The 21,715-nt window shown below is 34.6% G+C and overlaps 1 protein-coding gene and 1 long non-coding RNA gene across 4 annotated transcripts in view; one reads left to right on the forward strand and one right to left on the reverse strand.

Moving 5' to 3' along the window:
- The window catches only part of KCND2 (potassium voltage-gated channel subfamily D member 2), a 303,297-nt gene that overhangs the window by 253,730 nt on the left and 27,852 nt on the right, over positions 1-21,715 (reverse strand). The gene's annotated exons all lie outside the window — the stretch shown is intronic.
- Positions 1,896-8,041, forward strand: LOC310897383. 2 transcript variants are annotated; one of them, XR_014582269.1, is made up of 2 exons: positions 1,896-2,929; positions 3,300-8,041. It is a non-coding gene; the product is annotated as an uncharacterized lncRNA (long non-coding RNA). The 2 variants fall into 2 exon arrangements; XR_014582270.1 differs by lacking the exon at positions 1,896-2,929 and adding an exon at positions 2,997-3,032.

The following is a 21,715-nucleotide window of genomic DNA, read 5'->3' on the forward strand; positions in this document are numbered from 1 at the left end:
TCCCTGACATTTCTGATTATAAAGATTTTGTATTCAATTTCTTATACTTTGCCAGCTCAGACACCAGTATTTTTCTACACTATGAATCTGCTCAGACTTCAGCTTTCAACTCTGGGCTTATCTGTATACTTTTGCAACTGTAATCAGCCTGGCTTTCCAGGTCCTTCATTTGGGGATGGGATTTTTGTCACGGGTTTCCACTCTCCATGTAAATGCATTGTTTTATAGCATACGTGAATGAAGCTAGGTAGAATACAGTATACAATTTGTTTCAGTTAGTGCAATTAACCCATTAAAAAACAAACGTAAAATGAAGCACAGCAAATCACATATTCTAGAGATTTCTTCAGCTCCATTGGTGATTTGAATTAGCACAGGTGGAGTCCAGAGCTGCAGTCTCCAGGACAAAGAAGATCACAGAATGAAAAGTATCACAAGGGGGAGATGACTAGATCAAGTATGGCTGTTTGAAAGATAAGCTAGGAAAAGCAAAATGGTTTTTTTAATGAAAGAACAATTTGTTGAGTCTGAAGTGTTTCACTGGATATATCTCAGCCCTGATATTTTTTTGCCTGTTCCAAAACCAGATAACCATGGGCTTCACATCTACATTTCTGTCAGAAGCTTCCCATGACAAGGACTCTTGTGCTTCCACAGTATAAAGACTCTTGGAAAGACTTGTGATGAAATTCTAGTGCCTGAAGATGACACATCTAGAACCGTGTCAAATACTAGAGTTTAAGGCAAAAGTTTTCTGATAATTTCTGTAATTCCTAGCAGTGATGGGTCTTGGAAATGCAGCTCATTCCAGACATGGCCTGTTGTATGTTTATGAGTAAGGTATCTTACAATTCAGAAAACAAACAAACAAAAAAGGCTTGGTTTTGTTTGGATATAAAGAAATTCATGAATTGGGAACTCCTGAGACAAACTGGAAATGTTTTTTCCTATATCAGCTCAGTTCATGCAAGAAAAAAAGAGATTTGTTCAAGATTTAAGAAAACTGGTTTCATCCCTTTGCAGTGGCCAGAATATTTACATCCTTTTATTGGAATATTGGTTTATTTAGACTCAGATTTTCTCTTTCAAGATGTTATAAAATGTGCAATTATAATTCTCAAATACATTCTGTATCATATATCACTGCTTAAATGAAGAGCTTTTTTTCATCTAGAGATAAGTGGGCATGGGAATTTCAAAGATGACACAAAAACAAGACGCACATTTCAAAACAAACCATGAAAAATAGACTACACCTCCTACTCAAAGCTGAAACCATCATGATAAAATGGGTGAAAGCAGATATTTTTGCATAGAGAACACAGACATTCAGGGCTCAGAAAAGAGAACACACTGAAGCAAATCTACAAGCAACAGAAAAACGAAAATAATAGGAAAATGAAAATATAAAATATATATATAAAATGAAAGTATAAAATGAAAATATATGATTCTTCCTCTGAGAGACATTTGTCTGTACTGTTTAGAAATATTTTTACATTTGTTTTGGAGATATTGGGTACTTTAAGATACTCAGAAGTTTAAACAAAATCAGTCATTTACCTGTTCTTTCTAAATAGACTTGGGCAATGAAATGTTTCCCAAATCTTCCTCATTTTTCATAGACTCAGTCAGTCCTTCTGTGTTTGCTCAAACTTTGGTCTTCTCAGTAATCCAGACTTGAAAACATAAACAACATTTGTGCATACAAAAAATGATTTTTTAAAAAATCCTCTTGCATAGGAGGAGTGCACTAAATGACAATTCAAGCAATATTCTTCATAAAAAACATGCCTTATTTGCCATCTTTGATCATGTGGAGTAGCACTTTGATTTGCTCCAGAAGTACTGACTTTACCCACAAAGCTGTATGGAAAAGTGAGCCCTGCAGGAAAAAAAATAAATAAATAAAAAAGAGTTGTGTTTGTGAGTTGGAGAAAGGCGGCAGAACCTACCTGAAAAAAAAAAAAAAAAAAGAAAGAAAGAAAATTCCCACTTCTACCTTCTATTCCATTAAAATTTACAAATGTGAAAAAAAAATAAAAAAATCATTGTCAAAAACGCTTTTCTCAGAAACGTTTTCCTTCACTGCTTTTGGCTGAGAAGAGTTCCCAGAGATTATGCATATTATGCCACTGTCAGCAAAATATTCCTGTAAGACGATATCTGTGGAGTCAGTAATGCAAAGTACTGAGAACCTCTGATGTCTACTGGAACAACAAGTGTTAAGGCTTAAAACTGAATTGTAAATATAATGCAAAATTTGGCACTTATATGATATCTTTTTCCAACCACTAAAGAAAACTTTTATTCTTTTCAGAGAATGTGGAGGGAAAGGGAGAACCATCCTCATACCCCATTAATAAGAAGAGTGTAAAAGATCAGCCAGTGTGCTATAAGGCAGTGCAGGACTTTTTTTTTTTTTTTTTTTTTTTGTAGCTGAAGTAAAATCTTGAAAAAAGCACTGCTAGTCTTTTTTTTCACTTACTGCAATATTTATCTTTTGCAATTTTTCTACACATTTGTTACAAGGTTCTCAAATTGTGATTTTTTTTTCCTCATTAATAGAATTTTTATAAATAACAATGTTTTAATCTGATTAAAGAATACAAAATAATATTAAGTTTGCATTCCTATTTTTCTGTCAGGCTTTAATTAAAGATCAAACAGGATTTTTGTAACTAAGTGTCCTGGTTTCAGTTAGGACAGAGTTAATTTTCCTCCTAGTAGCTGGTAGGGTGCTATGTTTTGGATTAGGATGAGAAGAGCGCTGATAACATGCTGATGTTTTAATTGTTGCAGAGTAGTGCTTACACCAAGCCAAGGACTTTTCGGCTCCTCGCTCTGTCCTGCCAACGAGCAGGCTAGGGGTGCATCAGGAGCTGGGAGGGGACTGACCCAGGACAGCTGACCCAAACTGGCCAAAGGGGTATTCCATACCATCTGACGTCATGCTAAACAATATATAGGGGTGGCTGGCTGGGGGGGGGGGCCGGCTGCTCGGGGATAGGCTGGGCATCAGTCAGCGGGTGGTGAGCAATTGCATTGTGCATCACTTGTTTCGTACACATTATTATTAGTAGTACTATTATCATTATTATTGTTGTTGTTATTATTATTGTTATTATTATTTTCCTGTCTTAATAAACTGTCTTTATCTCAACTCACAGGCTTCACTTTCCCGTTTCTCTCCCCCATCCCAGAGAGGGAGGGGGGAGGGTGAGTGAACGGCTGTGTTGTGTTTAGCTGCCGGCTGGGTTAAACCACAACACTGAGATACCTTCTGATTAATTTTTCAGCTTTAAGAAGCCACAGTCAACTCAGAAGACTGGACCAAGCAGAACCAAGACTTGCACCTGCATTCAGGAGGACATGAAGACACTAATCACAAAATTAATCACGACAACTTATGCAAACACCAGCAAGCAACATCCTCTCTATGCTGCAGATTCTCCTTTATAAAATGGAGATATTCCATCTTTCCTCCTACTCTTGCTCAGCGTGGCCATAAGCTTTTCAAAGAAGAGGATGTGAAATCTTAGGGATCTTAATTAAATGATTAGTGTTTTATATAACGGGAAAAGTTCATCCAATGCAGTAAGCAACTTGCATAGCAGAACCCATGGATAAACTATGCTTTTACTAAACTAACATTGCTATTTTACTGTACACATTGGTTATTGATAGCAAATATACTACTGGTTTGCAGGCTAAGGCTGGGGGGGCTGTTGTTTGCTTTTTAGTCAGCTTTATGGAAAACTGTGGGAGGAATATATTATTATATTGTATGCTAATACTCAGTGGATTTAATTCCAGCCCCACTGAAGCAGAACTCCCACCTACTTCAGTGCTGCTAAGTTTTTACCCAGTGTGAACATTTCTTCTCTGAATCTTTCTATTTTGATTCATCTTTCCAAAATAGCTTTGAAAACCAAAATGCGAATACTTTTATATGCAAGAATTAACATCTGCATAGAAATTGATTTGTACCACTCTCCATATAACATATGGAGATAACATATGGACATATAAACATATAACATGTAACATATGTCCATATAACATATGGACAACATATAACATATGGACATATAAACATAACAAAAATTTAGCACGAGTATGTACTTATTTTCCAAGTTTGATCAGCAGGAATAAAATGTAAATTTCTTGTTAGCCAAAGGAAAGTAATAGGCCATCATTACTGTCAGTACAGAAATCCCACTACAAACAAGCAACAAATACTGCCAGGAAATCAGTTTCAGAGGAGATGTCACCATGGAAAATAAGCTTAGGAAGTGCTGAAATACAAGGGGCTTTGATTCTAATTTTGAACTTTGACAGTAGAAATCAAGCCAGTTTAGAGGTATGTTTCACTGGAGATAAAGCGTATACCTAAAGATAGGAAATTCGGATAAGATCATTCCTTCAAAATAAAATATTGATGATGCAAATTGATGACTGAGAATTTAAGGATTTAAGATTATTAGGGATTGAAGATTTAAAAACAAATGTATCACATATTCTCACTGATAACCCACAATTTCATTTCAATTTTCCTGATGTTAGTCATTATACAATTTCTAACAGAGTGGGCCAAGGTGGTTCACCTGAAGTAAAACCTAACAAAGATTTTGTTGGTATTCTAAAATAATCCAAATTTTGGAAAATCATATCATTTTCACTTAATCCCTTATCTGTTGGTAACGAGGATACTGCTACTGGTGTTCATTTCAGGCCCAAAACAATGCCTGGTGATATCAGTGGAAGTATTTCTTGTGTTGCAGATTAGATCCTTACATGGCACTGCAAGTGGCACTGTTCTTTTTCAGACTTTTCATTTAGGAAGTCCCAAATATAATTCTTACACTTCAGGGAAACTTCAGAACAGGTAGATTATGGGAAGTCATGGTGACAGTTAGATGAAGTTAGCACTGGCAAGAGTTCAGCATGTGGCAAGATTCTTTTGAGAAAGAAAGCTTCCATACAAGAAAAAATATATTTTTCTGCAAATGCATGCTACATATCTTTTAATAATCACATAACGAAAAATGATACCATAATACAGAACTTATTCCTATAGAAAATAAGGCTTTTTTTTTATATGGATTCTGTTTCTTTCTAAAGTTGCTGGTTCAACAGTTTATTCCTGAATATAAAGAATATATGGGGAATATATGCTCACATATGAAAACTGATTTCTAATAAAAATCAAAATCTTTAGTTTCTAGGAAGAACTAAATACCCAATAAGTTTGAAATGGTAAAACTAACACAATCCTCTTGAACTGTAAGCTAATAAAATAAAGCAGACAATTACTACAAAGAGCAAAGATAATTAGAAGTCACTTCTATGTCTGGGAAACAGTGATTCTGTTGAATATGCACTGGTTAAAGTTTTCAGTAATAGAAGAAGATGCATTTACACAAATGTGAGGGTTTAACGTTAAGTGTGATAGTGATCTCAAATAAGCTAATAAGAAATAATCATAATTCAGTGATCCACTAGTGAAATGGTATGCAATCTGTGTTTTTTTGTTTTTTTGAAAGTGTGCCTGTAACAGTGTAAATATGTTTTTTGTTGTTGTTGTTTGTTTTTTTTTTTCAAAATGTTCTATCAAAAGTAATCGAAATATTCTGACTGTAATATCTCATCCACAGAAAAAATGGTATCCTGAATGATGTGTTGCAGGACCTTCATTTTCCAAGAATTCCAGACGAGTTTCAAGATCAATGTTTTCAACAAGGGATTAAAAATTCATGGAGGACATGAAAAAATATTTACATATATCAATTTTGTAATTATATTTAAAATATTCCACTCAAGAAATACAATAAATATTCACATTTTTCATAATTGGTCTTTCTCATAATTTACAGACAAACAAGCATAATTTTCCATATTATTATGGTAGCATGCTATCAGAGTTGAAAGCAGTTTAAATTGACTATCCTTAACAAACCAGGTATTGAATACATTACCCTATATATTGTGGAGTAAGCTATTGCACTTGAATATGACCCTCAAACACAAGACTTAGGAATAAGTTCAAACAGCGTATTAAATTAAAAACGAAACAAAGCAAAACAAAACAAAACAGTCTTTGTATTAAGTATTAACATATTTACATTAAAGTTGCATTTTCATTCTGAACCTCCATGCTTTCAAAACAGCGTTAGATCATTTTTGTAACAGCAGCCTTATTGTGAACTTCACCCTTTCTGTATTTTCTGCTCTGGTTATTCCCAAATTCAGCTGGTCCTATAGTTTTCTTTATAGATTCCATGAATATGATTAAATTATCTAAATTTAGGTATGGAGTCCTGTGTAAGATGGCCTAGGGCATCTGACCTGGCCATCTGCTCAACCAAAAAGGAATAGGCCTCCTGTAGGTCACAGACATCTGTCTGATAGCTTTGTGTGGAAGCCTTGGAAACCCCAGGGTGTCCCACAGGGCAGTACACACCTGTCTTCAGAAAATTGAAATGAGCTCTCTCTGCCCCCTCTCATGTCCTGCCTTTAGTTTTCTTTGGAGTGCTGTAATCCATTAGAATTGCATCTGGTTTAAAATTAAAACCTAGCTTTTGCAACTGTAATCAGCCTGACTTTCCTGTTCCTTGATTTGAGGATAGGATACATGCAGTTGTGAAGTGATGTTTGAAGTCTCACTGTAGTCAATCTGTGAAGTCAGTGATGCTAACAGAATGATGCTACTCACCTAAAGTAGACAATTTGGATGTCTAGAATCATTTCAAAGATCTCTGAAGAGCTTCTGTATGTAAATGAAAGCTATAACACAATCCCAAAGGAGAAATACTTCAGGAGAAACAGAAGGCTACTAGGCAAGATGACGTAGGATATATAAAATGGCACTAGTGATTTCTGTTCAAGCAACTGAATCCTAAGGCAGGTGAATACCCAAATTTATGCATATCTGTCAATAGCTACCTACCTTCTCTGGAGCTGAACTTCATTTCAAATACATAACCTCACAGGCAGGATGCCTGTTTGCATAACAAAAATCAGTTATCTCAGTGTGTACAAGTGGGTGCCTGACTATGGAAGGATCCTTGGAAAGAGAAAGGCACATTTTTCTGTGAAAGCTCATCAAAATTTCTTGAGTTATTTACTTCATTCTATTGACTCAACAGAAAAGTCAGTCAACTGTGCAGAGCATTCCAACGTACCTGAATGCTGTGTAAGGCAATGTCGGGAGACAACCAGTAAGAAAGTCTAAATATATGTGTTCACCTGGGACCTAGGGTATTAATAATGAAGCTGAGCTAACTTTATAATCTTAATGTTTTAAAAAGGACAACTGCTGAGAGTGCTGTGCATGTTTTGCGTAATACTCTAGCTGTTATGAGCACCTGTCCAGGAAGTGGAATTGCCATGGGAGCAACTTCAGCTGATGAGTAGAAACTATTCCAGTCTTGCAACTTTAGAATAGCCTGTTCCTTAGGACCTTAGTCTATGTACGTTGTATCCCTAAATTTTATGCAAATGGACACTGATGCTACTGCCCATATCTATGAATGAAGGCAATGTCATTTGATGTAATTACTGGTTGTCTGAGTCTGTCTGCTTTTTCAGAATCTTGAAGTCTTGGGGAAGGTTTGCATTTTAGTAGAGTTAAGTCAGGAAATAAATACCCATTTCCTAGACTGAGATGTTTCTAACTATGCAAAATGTCTGGATGTAAGCACCAAAGAAACTGGGGACAGTGTAAAGGTGTTTAATGAAAGATGCTCAGAGTAAGAGAGGGCCTTTTTCTGTCTTGCATTTAGAACTGTCTTTTCATATTTATTGCAGTAGATATTTTGGACCCGTTGATCATAACAGAAAGCTTTGGTCAATGCATATAAAATACACAAAAATGGGATGCTTGTTTGTACCTTCTTTGATACAAAACAGAACAGAGGATAAAGGTACACATCCCAGTTCAATGCAGAGCTAGAGTCTGGGAGGTTTGGTAGCAGGATTTGATGACAAATAAATGTTCCAGAATCCTGAATCATGACTGGATATCCCAAGTTTGAAAGACTATTTCAACAAAAACATTCTAAAAAGACCACAACAAACATCTGTGTGGAATAACTTACTAATATAATATTTGTTCCTGAGGTGTTTTAGTAAATCTATCTATCTAATCTACCTATCTGTCTATCTATCTACCTACCTACCTATCTATATATCTATCTTTTGCAGGTTTATCTGGATAAATATACATTGGGAGAAAACAGCCTAATTCTGAAACCGTATCAAGATAGGCATCTGGATATAAGTGCACTAAATTCCCTCAGCATTGATGCCTAGAAGGTCCTCAGATTCTCCTAACTTTTCATACCTCAATGAGCAGAAGTTGTGGCTGAAGGAAAGAGGTTAAAGTTGAACATCAATCATGAATCATGGGCTAGGCCAACATTTCATTCAATTGGAAGCATACTTTCCTGTTGGTAAAAGAAATCTTAAAAATCAATCAATCTGGTTTAAGCAAACCTGAAGAATTCTAAAATGCTTGATTTAATCTGTAATTACTATGGTTCAATGTATTGTACAAAGACAGACTTTTCACTGATGAGATTTTAAACGGCTACTGATGACTTTATAACTTATTTATTTATTTATTTATTTGTTTTTATTCCCCCCCCCCCCCCCCCCCCCCGGATTTACTGCTAAACACAAGTATTTGACTTGACAGATCACTCATATTCAGCTTTTCTCAAGGGAAATGCAATCTAGCACTGATTGGTACATCTACCATGATAAGAGAAATTAAGAGTCATTTTTTAAGTATATTTAAAAATTGGTATTATCCCTGAGCCAACGACTATGTGCATATTCAGTCTTAAATGAGGTAAAATTACAGATGAGTTGAAGGAAATGGCTACAAAATGGATTTATTATTTAATGAACACAATGAGCACCTTGTATAATGTCTACAGGGCAAGTATTCCAGGGTAGGACTTAAATGACCATTTTCCTTAAAGTTCTTTCCTGGAAAGAGTCCAGTGGAGGGCAACAAATATGATACAGGCCCTGGAGCATCTATGAGGAGACTGAGAGACCTGGGTCTGTTCAGCCTTGAGAAGAGAAGACTGGGAGGGGATCTCATCAATGTTTACAAATATCTTAAGTGTGGGAGACAGTGGGATTTGGCCAACCTCTTTTCAGTGGTTTGTGGGGATAGGACAAGGAGCAATGGCCAAAAAATGGAGCACAGGAAGTTTCACACCAACATGCGATTCTTCACGGTGAGGGTGATGGAGCACTGGAATAGGCTGCCCAGGGAGGTTGTGGACTCTCCTTTTCTGAAGATATTCAAGGCCCATCTGGATGCCTACCTGGGCAACCTGTTCTAGGGAACCTGCTTTGGCAGGGGGGTTGGACCCGATGATCTCTTGAGGTCCCTTCCAACCCCTACAATTGTGTGATTCTGTGATTCTTTGTAGCACTACAAGTGAATTTTCATGGTTTGATTGTATTGACAGTATCAGTGCCCCTCAGCAAGGATTGTTATCTTCTCTTGCAGTAACAGAATTTTGGAAAGGCTACCAAAATTCATACAGTTGCTATGTTTGCAGAACTAGAGGACAGGTAAATATGAGAAATATACCAGGAAAGGCATTGTTTATCAGCAGAGGTACTTTTATTTATGCTGCGGTTCAGGCATCAGCAGAGCAGTACTGTGCAATATGCAGTGAAACAACAGAAGTGTAAACCCTGATCATGAGAATGCAAATGCATGAGTACCACAGCTTATGTCTTACAGTGCGTGAGGCTAGTGGCTCTTTCTGGACTGTGCATGTAAACATGCATGTAACATCCACTGTTAATATGGATTAGTAAGTGCTACAGATGTTTTACTCGGTTGTGTACCTGGTACAAGGTAAATAGAAAATGTGGTCTGTCTATTTCACCTGCTGAAGACAGAAAAAATATGAGATGACAATCTGTCTCATACAGGGGATTTACATTATTCCAAAGCTATATTAACACAATTTGCATTTTTTTCATTAAGGATATTCTTCATTGAGTTTCTGGACAGCTCAATAGGAGCGTCCAGTGGTTTCAATCTTTTAGTGACTAGTTTATGAAAGGACTTAACAGCTGTAATTTCATTGTCTTGCTGTTTTCTTAATATTTGATTTTTCTTTTATTTATATTTATCAACTAGTGAACATATTTGCACATAAATTGAACCTTTAATTAAAAATACTCAAATATTTAACTCCCTGTAAGCATTTGTTAAATATATTCACCAACTCGGTAAAGAAAATAAAATCTAGCACACACACACAAAAAAAATAAGGAAGAAAGAAAACTTTCATGTTCAAAAATACCAATTAAAACATTTTTTAAATATTCAAATACTCAAATGTATAAAACTACTCACAGTAGTGAGTATTTCAGCTGTATAAGTGCATGGAAAATAGCTTGGGGGGTTATTCCAAGTTTCACAAGACCCAAACCTACAGTCTTGCATTGTTACAAATATGTTTTATTTAGATGAGTATATAAAGCTTCAGTGAAACTTATCAGCTTACTATTTGTAAAATTTGCTGGCAGCACAAAACTGGGTTCTTGATCAGAAACTTTCTTCAATAGCTTCAAAGCATAATTCAATAACTTAGATTTTTGTTCAAATCTACTAATAAATGAAGGGATTTATTAACAAATTGTTTTTCTGATTAGTTCTCTTTTTTTGTTTGCTTGTGTCTACTGATGCAAATATTTGTTTGCACATTTTCTTCTGCCACCACCATGTACAATGATACATTTAAATGCTACTTGAATTATTTCCTTACAAATAGCTTTTGATATTTTATATTTGATTTATTATAATTAGCAGTAAGACTGGCATGAGATGTTTAATTGCTTAAAATATATTCATGCTCTTTAAGATTTCAGAATGTGAAAACAAAAACAAATATACAATGCTGTTTTGCATAATGCAGTGTGTGTGCATGCATGTGTGCACAAGGATAAATTAGCATTATGAGCAATAGTTTTATCTTCAGCTAAGACTGGGCCCTTGATCTTGACTGCCTTCTTGGAAGCACCTGCCACCACAGAAGAAGGTTGCAGTACCAGAGTGATTAGGCATAAGCTAGGATGCTAGGGAAAGTAGAAGCACTCCTGCTAGGAATAGACTACTTGAGGAAAAATGCATTCTCAGGTTTCATTTATTTTATTATTTTATTTTATTTTATTTTATTTTATTTTATTTTATTTTATTTTATTTTATTTTATTTTATTATTTTATTTTATTTTATTTTATTTATTTTATTTTTATATATATTTTATTTTATTATTTTATTTTCTCCTTTCCATCTGGAAGGCACAAGCACATTTCTGGTTGAGATGCATTAGCTGGTGGTGGCAACAGGATTTTAATGGAAATAAAGGATGACTCACTACATCTGAGTTCATAAAGTGTAAGATTGATCTACTCAGTGGGCAAACTAACAGTTCAATGAGAAAAGATCAGATTAGTCCACAAAGGTTTCAGCAATAATGAAACACAGGCAAATGGATTGCAGTTGGCTCTAAAAACAATGAAAAATAAGTCATGCGCACTATAACTACAGTGTATTTCTAAAGATAAAAAATAACCAGCAGAAGCTATGTTATTTCATAGCAGATTGGAATAGAGTACTTGCAGAAATATATGAAGGAGACTATTGTACAGGGCAGCTTTCCTTTCAGATCCTTGCATTGATAATGTCAGAAGGTTCCACTTAGCTTTGTTTAACCAGATGTAAGTGAACAAAAACAAAAAAACAAACAAACAAAACCAACCTTTTCCTGATCTATTCTCCAGTGTAAAGCAATGAAATATTAATTAATGCTACATATAAATGTCTATTCAATTTAGAATCATTCTTTTTTTAAGGTAGAAAAAGAGAAAGAATAATTGACAACACGGCAGGTGTTTCTCATGCCGAAATATGTCTCACTTTCATTTATTTAAAAAGCTTGAAAATGCATATTTGTTTGGAAAAGCCATTTATCCAGAGAAATCTTTTATTACGTGTGCCATAAAGCAGGCAAACAGAATGTCACCTCCTCACACCTGTAACTTTAAGCCATTGCAAAGCATGAACTGTTTAATTTTGCCAGAGAGTAAGTCACTACTTCACTCTGTTATTGCATGACAGCTGTATATGAGCAGCTACATTCTGTATGAAGCGGAGGGACGCCACATGACTAGAGGCAAAGCACTGCATTGTGTCAATGTCATTTCTGTTAAAGATCTTTTTGTAGTCTGACATCCAGAATGGAGTCACACATTAATGTACAACGGATAATATTTCTGACAATATCCTCTGGATGGCCTTGAGCTGATTACCACTACTTCTTCAGAAAACAGTTGTTACTGAATTGTTTCCTTTCAGTAGAGCCTGCCTGAGGAAGAATAGCAAGCAAGACTGGATCATTAATGCTAGATATATCATAACTTTGTAATTGTCCTACTTTGGCTCTTGAAAACATTATTTTTATTTTTATTTTTTTGGACAGGAAACAGCTTGCCTGTAGTGGTAATAATGGAAAGAATTGAGCTGATCTAAACAAGTTTCTGTAAGACACACTCATGTGCTAAAACTTTAGCTAGTTAACCATAACAAATTCAGGTGTAAGGCAAAGAATGTCTTCAGGACTGGTACTCAGCCTGTCAAGCAGGGTTGTACATGCTACCCTTCCAGTTTAATCAAACAGTAAAACATTTGACATCAATGTGTTGTCTGAAAGGTGAGAAATAAGTGGCTGTATTGTCATACCATGCTAATGCTATTACCTTGCTTTTGTGTTGCAAGCTGATTATGAGTAGTCTTTCAAACCACAGTGTAGTCACAGAATGGACAGTGGAACTGTGTATACGTATTGAGATTTGGGATCATTTAAAAGGTAAACCCCATGAAGATGTAAGACAATAGGGTGATGAGGTGACATGATAATTTTCTGTGGAATTCAGTGATATGCTTAACACAGACTTGTAGATGATGGAAGCACATAAGGATCAGCTCTCATATCTTGTCTAACCATCATGCCCTTCCTTCAGTTTTCTCAGGTGTGCAACTGTCAATCCTTAAATACATCAGTATATGATCAACAAGGTCAGCAAAGATGTCCATCCTGTCCTACAGTTCCACAGATGTAGACATATATATACACAAATATCTGTTATTTACTATTTTAAAAAATCATTGTGCTAGTATAGATGATTTTTTTTGTGACATTTCTTCCTCAAAGAGAGATTTCTGTAACAATATATGCCTTCAGAGGCAAGAAACACCTCTCATACAGAACATAAATACCTGCTAGAATCTTGTCCGTGTTTAGGAGCTCCAGCTGTGGAGTTTTCTGAAGGGTCTCTGTGGGAAACAGAGTTCTGAATACTAGCCCATCATAACAAATACTTAAACAAATAAACAATAACTTCCCAAGCATGAAATCCACCTCAAAAGATGAAATTCTTTAAGAAGACAAACTAGAAAAAACAGCAATTTCCTCAGAATATCAATTTAACTTAGGAAAACCATAAGAAGCTTAGAAAAGAAGAGTCATTGAACACTGAAAACAAATGCCCAATTGAAGGTTGCATAAAACTTCACAGAAATCAGGAAATAAAGAATGTGAGAGAAAAATAACCCATCAGATAACCAGCTACTAGCAGGAGATATGATAGGTGCCATGCTGCCTAAAAGGAATTTGTGAAAATGACAGAGGAAGCTGAACATGTTGGCAAGGTTTCATAGTTCTTTTCTGGTGGTCTCAGAGTGCCAAAAAATGCACTGTTTTACACATTAATAGTTTGAGTGTCCCCTTGTGATTCTCGTATATGTGTGTTCTTCAAATCATCCATTATTTATATATGTCTTAACTTTATATGAACTTCTCCCGATAAGCAGGATTTTGGATTAATATTTAATAAGTGTATATGTACAACAAACAATTACCCCTGTTTTTCTTAATACATGCTTTCACAATGAAAGGCTGCAGGATTTAAGAAGACCTAAGCCCCTTTTCCATTAACATCTTTCTGTTAGGTCAGATATTGGCCATAATCCTCATCCCAATAAACTCGGAGGACATCAGTTTCAATAGGAACAGGAAAAAAAAAACAACAATGTGTTGTCTGCATTTGTATAAATTCAGACAGAATGTTGGCACATTTAATATAACAACCTTTTTATTATTTGTTTTAGTCCTATATACGGATGACTAAGTATTCCTGACACACACCTTTATCCATGCAACCCCCAATCAGATTCATTAATCAATATCTTTTATTCATACAATAGCATTCCTCTTTCTCATTCTTTTCCTTAATAATGGGTATAAATCTTACTGTAATTACTGTACTTAGACATGAGAGATAAAATGCTGCATCATCTCATTAAAGTATCTTGATGCTGCAGTGGAATGTGGATATCTGCCTGACTAAAAGGAATAGAAGCAACTGTAGGTTTCCCTTTGAAGTTGCTCCTAACTCCATTCTGCATTTCCTACTCAACAGAATTCCCACTGTGACAAACCTGACAGTCCATCTCTGGGGAGTATCAGACTAAGATAAAGACTTCAATAAAGACTGTCTGGTTTGCTCAGTCTTGTACACAATACGCAAGGTGTCTCCCAGTTTGTTGGATTAAACTGATGTTTCTCCTCAGTGTAAATGATATTGCTTTATTTTACCATCTGGAATTTGACAAATTTGTGCAATATAAATGTTTTTCAATTGTCTTAATTGAAACTTCTGTAAAGCTCAAATAAACCTACTGCAGACATTTTCAAGGCACAATTAAGACATTTAACACCACTGATAGCATGCTTCCACAGTTCTTTGTGTCTACTGAAATCTCACTTTTTTTCCCAACGAATTCACTTGTATTGAATTCTCAATACAATTCATACAGCTGTGTGAATATTCTTATTCTGGTTTGACTTTTTTTTTTATTATTATTATTATTTATTTATTTTTAATTACTTGTAGTTAGGCAAAACTTATAGTAAAGGATATACGGAGTTGAATAGCTCACAGTTTATTGTTGTGGACAAAAAACTGGTGGGATTCTCCAGTACATACATAGGAATCACAATTACACGTGTTATATTATTCACAATTTAATCTTTGTGCAAAGTGCTCTGAGAATACTGCATACAGTTCTGGTGCACATAATTCAACATCAGTGCTGAAGAATGAAGATGAATCCTTGGAATAACCACAAGAATGGCTGGGGTTTGGAAAACATGATTCATAGTGAAAGACTCTAGGAGCACATTGACCATTTAACTTACCAAAGAGATTCTATTACCTGGATAATGATTTGATCATAGTGAATACTGCAATACCTATTCAGAGAACACATGTTAATGATAATCTTTTCCATCTAGCTCAGTGGAAATAAGACAAGTTAAGCATTTCTCCTAACCTATTCTCCGTAAACACCAGTGATAGGACCGGCGGGAACGGTGTTAAACTGAGGCAGGGGTAGTTTAGGCTGGACATCAGGAAGAGGTTCTTCACCGAGAGGGTGGTTGCACACTGGAACAGGCTCCCCAGGGAAGTAGTCATGGCATCAAGCCTGTCTGAATTTAAGAAGTGATTGGACTGTGCACTTAGTCACATGGTTTAAACTTTTGGGTAGACCAGTGCCAGGAGTTGGACTTGATGATCCTTATGGTTCCCTTCCAACTCGCGATATTCTATGATTCTATGATTCTATGATTAATTCCCTTACTAAGCTCACATGAATGGAACTTTTGCAAAATAAAAGGAGAACTGTATAAACCTTTAATAGTACGGTCTTGATATTCTTACAAAATTGTTGTAATTACATTTCACAGATGCATTAACTTCTTTTTCTTTCATAATAGCAGTGTTTGTATAGCTTGGGCAATATTATGTATTCATCCATCCAAAACACAAGATTTCACTTCTGTCTTAGAAATAAAATTGTAAGAGAAAATATAGGTTCCAGATGTAATCATAACTGAGAACTTCATTGCCTTTGTTTCATATTATCCTTAATTCAACAAACGAATGTTTTTTTATTCTCAATATCTTATTTGGTTAACAACCTTTATTATATGCCTACAGAACTAGCTACTCAGTGCTGAAATAATTCATTATATGCAAGACTTCAGTACAAGCTGTGCTCATGCCAAAACAGTTTAAACAGAGAACATGAAAATGCTCTCTCCTGTCTAAAAATTAAAATATGAATAAGTTTTCAGCCTTGTAACCACACTAAATTATAAATGCAACAGAATGCACCACACATTTAGTATCAAAGTTCTTCATTCATTCATTAGTTGCAAATATTTTTGGCTCTAGTTTGAATCTTCAGCACTCTCAGATCTCCTTTTTTCCTCATGTTTTTAATTGAGCTTGCAGTTTTGAAAATGTATTATGGACTTTTAAGCATATTGTAAGCGCAACTTTTTTATGACTCAAATCTACCATTTTAAATTTTACATGATAAATTGAAGGTTCAACTTTTTTTCTGCAGTTATGTGGGAGTATCTGACTTAAACTCCTGCATGAAGCAGGTCCAGAGGTGCTTTAGATACTCACATTCTCAACTTCAAAGTAGCAATATAAGCTTCTACTTATAACCATGTGGGACATGTTTAGCTCTGGGCACATTTCACTATGTAACCTATATATGGCCAATAGGAAAGACCTACTTCTTTCTATAACCTATTTTCCCCTTATACAATGCCTGTGAGTAAAGAAAATCACATAAAACAATTTCAAGCCAATTTTTAAATGGAATAGATTTGACTGAAAGAAATTGCTAGAATTACTTTGCTTACCTCTATTCATCTTGCTTCAATATTGGGAATCTGTCATTCTAACTGGCTTGTAAGTGTTAAGTAATTTTTGTCCTTTTCCTAAGTTTTACAGACAGGCAGGAAGTTTTGAATTTTCACCATTTTTTCAGTATTGTTGGCACCTTTTACATTTGTGTGTGATGAGCTTTGATTCTGACCATGAAGACAGAGAAATGACACAGTTCACCAGGGCCTAAAGGGGTAGAGGCAGACAGATCACAGCTTAGTGTAAAACAGTTTTGTAGTATCATGACAGTGATATGGCTACTCTGGAATTCAAATGTGGCCAGCAGATGGTACAGCATTCAGTGAGCTGTACTGCTTAGCAAGGAGCTCAATCGGTATGTGTGAGATCTGTCTTGCAGGTTAAATTTTTTAAACTTCTGTATTCCCTGTAGTGACATTCACCAAAAATATGAACTGATTTTTTTTTCTTTCTTTAAAGAACCAAGAAAAAAATAGGAAAAAGAATTATTTTTGCTCCCAACTTTGCCATAATCAGACATTAATATGGCTGCATAATGGACCATGCCATACAAGATTTCTAAGTAAAAAGATATTGGATCGTGCTTGTTCAAAATGAATTCAGGATACTTCAGCAAACAATGTATTTGCTTTGAGTTGTTTTTTTTTTGTTTGTTTGCTTTGTTTTTTTAATGACTTGTTGGTGTTCTCAAATGCTTGAGTTAGAAGCGTTTAAAAAGACATAGAAAGAAGACTGTTGTTTATGCAGTTTCTAGTCTATCTGTCACAAAATCCACTTTATGATTACTTTTAAATTTTCTTTCAAATTGCCTTCACAGAAATCAGTTATGAATTGTTAGTGATGCTATCTAATCACTACTTTGCTTATAGAACTGTATTTATCTTATTATTTTATATCTTATTAATTTCTACTTGCAAGTCTGAAGTGAAAGAAATTGAGTATGATTGCTTTCCTGTAGCCTCTTTTTTAAAAATATGGAGATGATATTTTCTCTTGTGTCATTCTCAGAAATAAAAAAATTACGTAGAAAAGATTTTGAATGTTCTAGGTCTAGGGTTAACTTGTTTTTCAGTAAATAATCCAGGTAAGATGTTCTTTTGAAATGGAGTTTGTTCTAGAGCTACTAGGATAAAGAATTGAGATTGTCTCATGGGAAAAGGTATTACTTTCACTTTGGAAAAAAATAAGAAAAAATTCTCAAGTTACTAAAAAATGCTGGAAATTTGATATTATTGGTTACACTTGTTCCAAAACACGATAAATGCAGATAGGTAGTGTAAACAAACAAGTGATATTGTACAGCTTGCACTCAACAAGGGGAAATATATTAGAGTTTTATAAGAAAGACGTTGTCCTCATGGAAAATAGAAAAATGATTGTTAGAGATAAAGGAATTTTCAGAGAAGTTTTACTTGGGTCTGATATCAGAGATACCAAATAATCCAGAAAAAAATGGATAGTATGCATAGTATTGCTCTTACCTACATGGGACTTTTTTTTTTTTTTTCCCAGTATAGGCTCATAAATTATACAATATTTTTAACTTTAAAATCTAATCTATTGGCATTTATTTCATCTGTTGCACTTCAGCAAGAAGCATCTTCCTATTGAAGAAACGTATAAATAGCCATATGAAGATATTCTCTGTTGTTCCATTAGGTCATGGCCAAGGGAATGGCTTTTTAGAGCTCATAGTCAAAGCCATTTTGCTGGACTTCCTCATTGCATGAACAAACTCAACCAACCAAGTAGGTAGAAACATCACCAAAGCTGATTCTCATACGATGGAACATCAAAGCTAAAAATAGCCAAGAAGAAGGCATTGTACTGTTTGAGTATTATCATATCCCAAAGATTGACTCTCTGATAATTATAGCAAAAAAAAAAAAAAAAATAATGAGCCTAACATCTACTTTCATTATGGGCATTTTAAACTCTTTTCTCATTTAAAAGAGAAATAGTTCTATCATTGCTCTTATAAGGTTAGAAAATAATCAAAACAAACTATACAATATTTTTTCCTTAGAAACAGAGTCAAAAATAGCCCTCATAATAGGCCTTTAATACAATCATCTTGAGCCTGAATTTAACCAGCAATGTTCATTGCAAGTGGTGTTGAATGTTGAAAAAAAAAAAGTTACATACACATTCCTAGTATCCTATGGAAGCTATTTAATGACATTAAATGATTTTAATGACATTTCCTGAAACTTTCTTCAGTAGTAATACTTTCAAATAAACCACTAGAAGTAATATTTGAGAATTTAGAATCATTTTTCATTGTAATATCCACCTAAAATGCTTTTCACCCCAATATTTCTTTTACCTTTTTGCTAAAAAAGAAATGACATAAATACTTACTTTTAATTCAAAAAATATATATTCCTCAGTCTTAGTATGCAAGACGCAACACATATGATGCTAATTGGAAACTTCCTGACAAAAGTTTTATACAATAAAACGAAAAGTTTTTACGATATTTATGGTAAGATATTTGATAAGTGCATGTTGAATACGACATTTTTTATTTTTTTTAAATAAAATATTAAGTTCAATGAACTTTTGGTGACTCACAGGCAGTGACATTGGGGACATTTTGGAATTTTGGAATCTCCATTTCCGTAACACACATGCTTGACTCATCTACCCAAAACACAACAATTTCATGCTCCATTGAAGTGACATAAGAACTTGGAATGTAACAATTCATAAATTGTGACAGATCAAAGATATATCTAGGCCAGGATCTTGCAGCCATTACTGAATGCATAGAAGTGAGAGAAAAACAGGGCAAACATATTTGGCATTTTCCCTTAGTACTGTCTCAGCTTCCATCTATTCTCAGTTCAGACACTTTATGAAGCAGATAGCTTTCCTATGTACTTACAAGTATAAATTAATTTCTCGTACAAGAATTTGCCTAGCACAAGTAGCTCTTAAGTACACGTACATTTTAAAACATCCATTATGTGAGAAACTGCAGAGTTCAGGGAGCTTCTGCTTTAGTGAAAATCTTGAAAAATATTCCTAAGTTCCTAAGAACTGTAAGTTCTCTTGATACAGGATGAAAGCAAGGGTTAATAAAGCATTAAAGCAATCATAATCATAGAATCTACAAATGACAGAGGAAATTATAAAATATTTATTTTTCTATAGATTTTATGGCAGCATAACTGAAAATTTAGAACCATGCAAAATGTTTAAAGTTCCTTCATTTAAATAGAGTCATAAAAAAATAATCCTTAAATTTTTAACTTATACATTGTAGATTGGTCTGCCATTTATTTGACGTGTAGTTTGACATGCAGTCACATTATGTACATTCCTGCTTTTCCATATTAACACAATTTTAATAAACAATATTTCCATAGTATTCCTCCGATACATACTTAAGGTCTTCCTAGTCATGACTCTGTCTGATGACAACTGTTGAAGTAATATGATTGATGAGTAAGTCAACACCTAAAAATGCTCATGGAACAGTTCTCCGGGATTCTTGCAGAATATTCAATATAGTTGACATTGTTATTTTTTTACAGCTTAATTACAGTGTTTCAAAAGAACTGAACATTGAAACAGGCCTTACAAATATTTAATGACATCAGTCTACTAAAAACAGGCACACATCTTAAGCTTCCATTGTTCCTTCTACTAAAGCCAGTGTTACTCTTTAACATTTTCTCCTCATTTAACTAAGGTTAAAATAGCATTCCTTGCTGAAAGAAATGTAATGATATACATTGAAAATAATCTTTTTTCCTTCCTCCCCCTTGAACCTCAAACCTGGAAACTAATTGGCTTCTGGAAAGCAAATGCTTCTTGGGAATGTTCTCTGATTAGAAACCAATTGAAAATGGGAACTTTCTTCAAGCATAACCCCAATCTAAATCAGGTCTACATGTCTTCCCAGGACTAAACATATGCTCACACACAAAGCACCAGGAACATGGACCACGGTGGACAAGAGCACCACCTGGTGACGCCTTCCTTTTCATTACCTTGCCGTGCTGCTGCGCACAGAGCCAGGTCTCCTCCTCAGTTCATGGCAGCATGGGAAGAGACAGCAATTTTCAAAACCCCCTTGGATTTTTCATGACCTAATGAAAAAAGCTTGTTCAGGGAACTTAATGTTCAACTACACTTAAGCATCTTGAATTCTTCTGAAATTACTGTTCTTTTTCTTCACCATGTGGGAACATAATACCACCTGGAAAGGCTTCACTCTTTTGAATTTTCCAGAACTGAATTTCCATGATCAGCTTCATACAGTCCTGCATTTTGATGTTATACAGGATGCCATAGAAGCAATAATCTGGATATAAAAGGAGGAAGACAGACTACTTTGAAAAAAAGCATATTTGCTTTTGTAATTTTTGGAAATTTATATTTTAGGATATAATATTTACAAGGACAAGATTATTTTAAAGGGAAATGCAGAAGAATAAATCTGTCTTTGTCGAGCATTTTCTATATTTTTTTCCCAAATCAAATAATTATTATGGCTGAATATTGACTGTGATACAGTTCATACTTCTAAAGCTACGTATATTTTTCTTTCTTCTGAAATCTCTTTCTAGTAAAGATTTTTTATTGAGGTCTAATCCACAACTCTCTGAAGTCAAAAGGATCCTGGGCTTTGGATCACCTACTGGTTTACTTGCCATTTGCCTAAGAGACACAACTTTAACCGTAATTATTTCTCTGTCATTAATAGTCAATTTATAGTCAAAATATTCTAAAATGATTTTGTAAAAATGTTATCTTTAGTATTAAACAATAGGAAAGATTTTGATTAATTTTATGATTAGAAGATCAAATTAGCATGAAAGTAGGCTAAAAATTGTGAACATGCCTTAGATGAAGAAAACTTCTGGGCTTCCTGCCAATTTAAAA

The sequence above is a fragment of the Anser anser genome (genome assembly GCF_964211835.1).
Source record: "Anser anser genome assembly, chromosome: 1".
Lineage (NCBI taxonomy): Eukaryota > Metazoa > Chordata > Aves > Anseriformes > Anatidae > Anser > Anser anser.